Below are 7,964 nucleotides of genomic sequence, written 5' to 3'. Positions count from 1 at the left end.
TGGGATTTTCCAGGCAAGAATACTGGAGTGGGTTGCCACTTCCTTCTCCAGGGGATCTTCCCAACCCAGAGATTGAACTTGTGTCTCCTGCATTGACAGGAGGATTCCTTACCACTGAGCCACCTGGAAAGCCTATTTCATCATTATCCCTCAATTATTCCCAACCATGATTTGTAATCTGCTTGCCAATGCAGAAGACATGCATTCAATCCCTGGGTTGGGAAGATTCCCTGGAGAAAGAAATGGAAACCCACCCCAGTATTCTAGACTGGAAAATTCCATGGACAGAGGAGCCTGAGGGCCTGTCCATGGGGTCACAGTGTCAGACACAACTGAGCAACTGAGCGTACACATACACAAGAAAGCAAGAGAATGACAAGAACTTGGCCAAGATATTGCAAAAGTAAAAGAAATTATCACTACAACATCACCCTTCAGTTTCCTCATCGCCCTGCCTGAAGTATCGCATCATTTTCAGGAAAGTATATCAAAGAAGTCTGAAGATACCATCTTTGCTGTCATTTCCTTAGCTTTCATGAAACACAGTTGAGAATTCACTGTGTGGAATTCTATTTTCCACCCAGAGTGGCAAAAAGCATAAACCTGTCAGAAGAAAGCACTTCACAATTATCAGATGAGTCAAAAGATGAACACAAAGATATAGAAAGCAACTCTCTAGAGTCTAGTAATGATGGAGAAATTAATCACATAAGTGAAACAGACTATGAGTCTTCAATAACCACATCCCAGATGAAATTTAGGATCAGAGGCTGCATACTATATTTTTAAAGACAATGAAATATGATATTGTCATCCAGTCATTTCACAAGTAGTTATTTAACACAAAGAACCTCCTCATGCAACATTCTGTGACAAGCACACAGACCATCCCATTTTGCTAAAAGGATATGGGACAGCATTCTCTCACTTTTTACAATGCTTGTGCACCAAAAATTTACCTGAAGCAGTTCATCAATAGACAAATGCTGAAGACAGGTGACTTCATGGAAATAGGTACAAAACCACCAACACACGCACACAGAAAGTGAACTGGCCACATCTTATGAATGAATTGAACTGTGTGTATTCTACTACTCTTTACATTAATAAGAACCACTTCTGACTCCATCATAAGAGCTAACACTTATTAAGGTCTTATATTTACTAAGATCTTAACCATGTATTAGGGGCTTCCCTGGTAGCTCAGATGGCAAAGGATCTGCCTGCAGTGCGGGAGACCTGAGTTTGATCCCTGGGTTGGGAAGATTCCTTGGAGAAGGTGATGGCAACCCACTCCAATATTCTTGCCTGGAGGATTCCACAGATAGAGGCACCTGGCAGGCTACAGTCCAAGAGATCGCAAAGAGTTGGACATGACTGAGCGACTTAACTTTCTTTCTTTTTCTTTCTTACCATGTATTACATACTCAGAAGCACTTTGTATCACCTCATTTAATCCTTGTGACAACCTTAGCAAGCAAAAGCTCTATCATCTCCATCTGATGTAGGAAAACATTAGAGACACACAGAAATTATACAATTCACCAAAGGACACACAGCCACTAAATGGCAGAGGTAGGATTTGAACCTGGGAAGTCTGGCTTCAGAATCTATACTCTTGATGCTCTTCTGCAAGATTAGGGGAGTCAACAAGCATTTGAGAAGCAAGTATTTATTTTCTAAATAAAGTGGAGTCAATCTTTCATCATTTTAATGTTTACCACAGAGTCTACAGTGTTCCCTCCTTCCCTCTGCTCACCTTTTTCTCACATTATCCACTTCTAAAGAGCCACCTGAAATATCCAAAAAGTACTTACTTTCACAGGGTGACAACTCTAATTAGGGGGCCATATGAGCCACAGTGACACATTCTGAGCATTTCAGAAGGCTCCTTAACACCGGCGGGGTTGGATCCCTTTGAGAACCTAACAGAAGCCATAGAATTCTCGCCCCTCAGAAAAACACAAACACAAACCTTGTGGAAAACTTCAGGGAGCTTGACTCCGAAGCCTATTCATGGTCACCAAGAAAGATGCCACATTACACTAACTTTAAAACCAAGCCTTCACATCCCCACACAGCATATCCAGACCAAAGAAAGCAAATGAAGGAATGAACGAATGAATGAATTTCTCTCCCAGTGACAACCTAGATATGACTGAGTCTACTGAAAATCACAGTCAAGATTCACCAACGATTTCATTTCTTCATTAGTTTCTTTTGTCAAAATCAATGAGATAATAACCCTGGTCTTGTTTTTCTTTTTTACATATAAGATTCATCTGAAGACAGGAAACACATTTTAAGAAACTTGAAGGCAGACAGTTCACAGGAACTAATCCTGAGGAAGGGAGAAACCAGTGGCTCTTCAGCATCCAACATCGAAGAGCATCTGGCCATTATCAACAGGTCACTGCCCAGAATGTCACTTTCCGAATAGGACTGCATGGCACTGTCCGAACGAAGTCAGTGAAACAGGATCACTTACAGAATGACCAAAAGCTCCTCTTTCACAAATGACCTTTCCAAGGGAAGTTCTCACAGCCTGCTGCCATTAGAAGTTTCTATTTAGAACTGGTGCTGGCAGGAAAGTCTCTCCCCCTTTCTGCTACCTGAGAAGAGTATGCAAGGCCCTCAAGGAAACACGACTATGCTGGAACACAGTGCTGACAGTCAGCACATCTCCAGGGGCTGCCCAGGAATGAATTCTCCACTGGCGGGAAAGCCCGCGGTGTAGCCATCACATGAACATCACCAGAAAGCATGCGTGTTTAATTAGTCATCACTTGAAATAAACACCAGGAACATCAGTAGCTTAAAAGGAGCTCAACACCCCATGCAACCACTTCAAGAAAGTACTAAGAATTAATGCAAGTCATTACAAGGCAAAAGCAAAGAATGCCAACCACTCAGACAGACAGAAACGGTCTGTCTAAACTGTGGACTCCAAATATAAACAGAAGGGCCCTTGACGAGTCAGTTATGTACTTGCCCAAAGCAGAGACAAGAGTGGGTACGAATTAAGAGAGCGATTTCTTTTGCACTCAATGGATGATAAGAGCAAGATGCCACAATGAGGACAAAGATGTGGAGAGACAGTTCTGTCACTCTGCCCAAAGCCCCAACCATAGCCAAGTTTCAAGGCAGCCACCCTGAACCGGGAGGTGACTGCCTTTCCTCGGGCAAGGCAGCAAGCTGGGCAACCCCCGCACACTCACAGGTCACCCACTTGCTCATCCCATGGAGCACTGGGACACCCAGTGGACCACCTATAGGAGTCATCTGTCAGCTTTCTGAGACTCTGTTTTTGCTTATTTTTATGGTGGTAAAAAAAGCATAACATAAAATTTACCATTTTAACCATTTCAGTGTACAGCACAGTGGCACTAAGGTGATTCACACTGCTGTGAGACCATCACCATCACCCATCTCCAGAACTCTTTCATCTTGCAAAACTGAAACTCCACACCCGTTCAACACTAACTCCCCGTTCTTCCTCCCCCAGCCCCTGGCAATCACCGTTCTACATTCTGTCTCTAGGAATGTGACTCATATAAGGAGAATCATAGAGCAGCTGTCTTTTGGGGCTGGCTTATTTTATTTAGCATAATATCTTCAAGATGCATTCATGTTGGGGCATGGGTCAGAAGTTTACTCCTTTTTAAGCCTAGGTAATATTCCATTTTATGTCTATCCACATTTTGTTTACCCATTCACCCACTGAAGGACATTTAGACTGCTTCCACCCATTGGCTATTGTGAATAACGCTGCTATGCACATGTGTGGACAAATATCTCTTTGAGCCCCTGCTTTCACTTCTTGAGGGTATATATCCAGAAGTGGAATTGCTGGCATATGGTAAACTGGATTGTAATTTTTTGAGGAACCATCATACTGTCTTTCACAGCCACTGCAGCATTTTCTGTTGTTTGGGGTCCTGGTTTTCTTGTTTGTAAGATCACCACAGAAGAATTCCTCCCTTGCCTTAATTTTATCTTTACTACTGACAGAGAAAATGAATGAAATCAGAACTTAGGTACAGAAGTCAGACATTTTCTACCTATTTAAGGAAATATTGTTAAACTGTATAAATATCTAAGTTTGGGAAATACAATCTTTGCCAAGTACTACATGATGGTACTTTTCTGAACCCTGTGATGTTCAGAAATGCACGATGACTCTTCTTAAAAGGTCTCCAGTCTAACAGAGCAGCGTATGTGGACAGTGCTGAGTAGAAATCTATGGCCTGAGTCACATCAAGAAATATTCATAATGTCCTCAGAAAGGCAACATGACTGTCCCTCAGCCCTTGGGGACACAACCCTGGGAAGTTCTGAAGGGATCCATTTCCTGTTCTCAGCACTGTCCCAGGAACAAGTCAGATAAAATCAGGAGGAGGGGCATAAGGGATGAGCTGAACCAACTGAGTGAGGTCCTCCAGGGAGCCTGTGGTGGGTGGTGACAGGGTGCCCTGGCCTTCTGTGTCACCCAGTGTGGCTGGGCCACCTCGTGCTCACTCACATTCTCTCCTTCCAGGCACTAGGGGATTACAACCCTCTCTTCACCCCTTATCCTGGCCACCAACTTCTGCTCTGGCCAACGGGCTGTGGGCAGACGTAAGGCACATCACTTCCAGATCACAGCACGCTCCCTCCCCCACTCCATCTATCACAGAGCCATGCGCAAGGCTTCCATGAGACATGCAGCAGGGGATGGAGGAGACCGACAGGCCCGGCAGGCGAGGTCACCACACGGAGCACAACTGCCCTGGAGAGGAGCCTGAGGCTCCAGAAAACAGCACAGGAGAGAGAAATAAACCGTGGTTACAGCTGCCTATATTAAGCCACTGAGATTTCCGGCATCACTGGTCACTGCAGCACGACTGAGCCTAACCTGGCTGACATACCTTCTATTTCTCCAGTATGCTCAATTTTCCTGAGAAACTACCCCAAGCCCAGCATTCAGACTGTGTGGTCTTGGGGAGGTTTTGTTTCTGACTCTAAGAGGAAATACGTGATCCAGACCTGGTCAAAGAGATCCCCAGAGTTACCAACATGGATTCATCTGGGACAGCCACAGAACACCCTCTAGCCAAACATCTTCAAATGTACCCTAAAGCCACAGGGAACCAACTGAGTCCAATCAAGAAAATTTCTGGATTTATAAGGGAATTTCAAGAAAGAAACATTCGTTTTTCCCAAACATGGACCTAAGAGGATATAAATCTGGAGATATGAGGAGGTCACCTCTAGGAACCTAAAAAAGAGGCCAGTGGGAAAGAGAGCAAGGTCAAGAGACATAGAGAAGCCACCCGACCACATTATCTGAACTTGGAACAAGTCACACTTGAAGTTGAACCAACCCACAAAATATCTTTCCAAGTTTCCCTTGTAATTAAATCAGTTTGACTCAGGCTTTTTTATTTTTTTAATATTGCCTGTAGCTGAAGGACTCCTAACTAAAGGTTCATTTCAAGGATATTCAGGTTCTCAAACTTCTTACTGCCTACAAATTTCAACTTTTGACGTGGCATCAAAGGCAGTCCCCACTTAGACTTTTATCTGTCTTCCCAATCTGAAATCCTCCTTCACATGCCCTATTTTCAACAAGATGGGCCATCTACTAATCTGTGTTTTCCAGAACATACTGTAACTGAATACCAGCTTGAATAATATTCTGTCTCTTTGCCTAACTAAACAAACACTGCTATGCTGTATGGGAAGGATGTTAAGTAAGATTCTCTTTCACGCTATGCTGTAAAACTAACACCATGTGAAGGAGTTATGGTTTTTTTTAACCATTAAAAAGGTAGGGAAAACATATGGATTACTATTTATTTCATCTAAGAACAGAACATAACTTCCCAATGTAAAAGCAATAGAATAAATCACAAAAGAAAAATATCAACAGATTTACAGTATAAAAATTGTAAACATCTGTGTATCAAAAACAGGGAAGGGTTACATTAGACAAAAAGATAAACAGCAGACGACTAATATCCTTAGGGTAATAAGTCATACAAATCCAAAAAATAAAAAGATAAGAGTCTCTCTCTTACAGGAAGGGAAATTATGGAGATGCAGACATAAAGAACAGACTTATGGACACGGGCCGTGGGGAGGAAGGAGAGAGTAAGACAAATGGAGAGAGTCGCACAGAAGCGTATACAGTAACACACGAAAAATAGACAGTGGAAATCTGCTGTATGCCTCATGAAACTCAAACCAGGGCTCTGCTACAGTCTACAAGGGTGGCAAAGGGTGGGAGGTGGGGAGGAGGTCCAAGAGGGAGGGGACATATGTATACCCATGGCTAATTCATGTTGGTGCGTGGCAGAAAACAAACCAAACTGCAAAGCAATTATGCATCAATTAAAAATAAATAAATTTTTTAAGAAGGAAATTAAATGGCTTATAAACATAAATGCTCAACCATTTCAATTATTTTTTAAAGAGCAAATTAAAACAATTGGATAGTTATGAGCCGCTCTCTCTGAAAAGGGATTACAAATGGTTTTAGTGTCTTTACTTCAACATTTTTTTCCTATAATAAGCATGTGTTGCTTGGTTAAACAAAACTAGGATGCAACTTTTCTCTGATAAGACTGCTGTTGTTATTTGTATGTGGTTTCTTTTTGTTTTTAATGACAGAACACAGAGTGGGTATTGGTGCTAAGACTAGGCAGCCTCATTCCTTGCTGTTTGAGAATATAAGTTGGTTCAACCTTTCTGGAAAGAAGGCTGGTGATAAGTACCAAGAGCCTTTTAAAAATATTCATACCCTTTGACCTAGTAATTCTCCTTCTAGGAATGCATGCTAAGGACATATTCAGAGATACTGTCAAAGATTTATATGAAAGATTTCACTGCAGTTATATTAAAAAAGCAAAACTTGGAAGAAAACATACTCTACTTGGAGGCCCAAACATATACACATCTCAGATACCTGAACTCAGGAACCACACATGGCAACACGAAAATGTTCAAAGAGAAAAGCTGAAATGCATTTGAAAATCCTTGAAGTTCAATTTTTTGGTAATGCAAAATCCAGAATCCTAGAGACATTAAGATGACATTTTTCTATAACTAATTAGTTTTTCTTTTTGGAATATATCCTAGACATCAAGCTGGTCGCCTAAAAAAAAAATTTAACAAAAAAGAATATAAAGATATGAAGTCTCTTAGGAAGAAAAGGAAGAAGCAAAGTGGGAAAAAGAAACAACTTTTTTCGTGGAGAATTTTAGAGCTTCAAAAAACAGAAGGAAAGTCTCCATTTTTCCCCATTTACAGTCAGTCTTCCAAATCCTTAGGTTCCACCTTCACAAATACAACCAAATGCACATAGAAAATATCCCCAAAAGAAAAAATTCCAGAAAGTTCCAAAAAGCAAAACTTGAATTTGCCACATGTCAGAAACTATATGCATAGCCTTCACACTGTACTCACAACTATTTACACAGCATTTACATTGTATTTACAACTATTGACATAGGATTTATATTTATTAAGTATTACAAATAATCCCGGAGAAGGCAATGGCACCCCACTCCAGTACTCTTGCCTGGAAAATCCCATGGACGGAGGAGCCTGGTGGGCTGCAGTCCATGGGGTCATGAAGAGTCGGACACGACTGAACGACTTCACTTTCACTTTTCACTTTCACGCATTGGAGAAGGAAATGGCAACCCACTCCAGTGTTCTTGCCTGGAGAATCCCACGGACGGGGGAGCCTGGTGGGCTGCCGTCTATGGGGTCGTACAGAGTCAGACACGACTGAAGTGACTTAGCAGCGCAGCACAAATAATCCAGAGATGATTTAATGCATATGTTACAACGTGCCAGGTACCATATGGACTTCCCTGGTGGCTCAGTGGTAAAGAACCCGCCTGCCAATGCAGAAGACCCAGGTTCAATCCCTGGGTCAGGAAGATGCCGTGGAAGAGGAAATGACAACCCACTCCAGT

The 7,964-nt window shown here is 42.1% G+C and overlaps 1 protein-coding gene across 1 annotated transcript in view; it reads right to left on the bottom strand.

Annotated features, from left to right (window-relative positions):
* Positions 1-7,964, bottom strand: part of NT5DC3 (5'-nucleotidase domain containing 3) — a 69,635-nt gene that overhangs the window by 44,756 nt on the left and 16,915 nt on the right. The gene's annotated exons all lie outside the window — the stretch shown is intronic.

This window comes from Bison bison, unplaced genomic scaffold (genome assembly GCF_000754665.1).
Source record: "Bison bison bison isolate TAMUID 2011002044 unplaced genomic scaffold, Bison_UMD1.0 scf7180017864327, whole genome shotgun sequence".
Lineage (NCBI taxonomy): Eukaryota > Metazoa > Chordata > Mammalia > Artiodactyla > Bovidae > Bison > Bison bison.
This window is presented reverse-complemented; position numbering and strand designations above follow the sequence as displayed.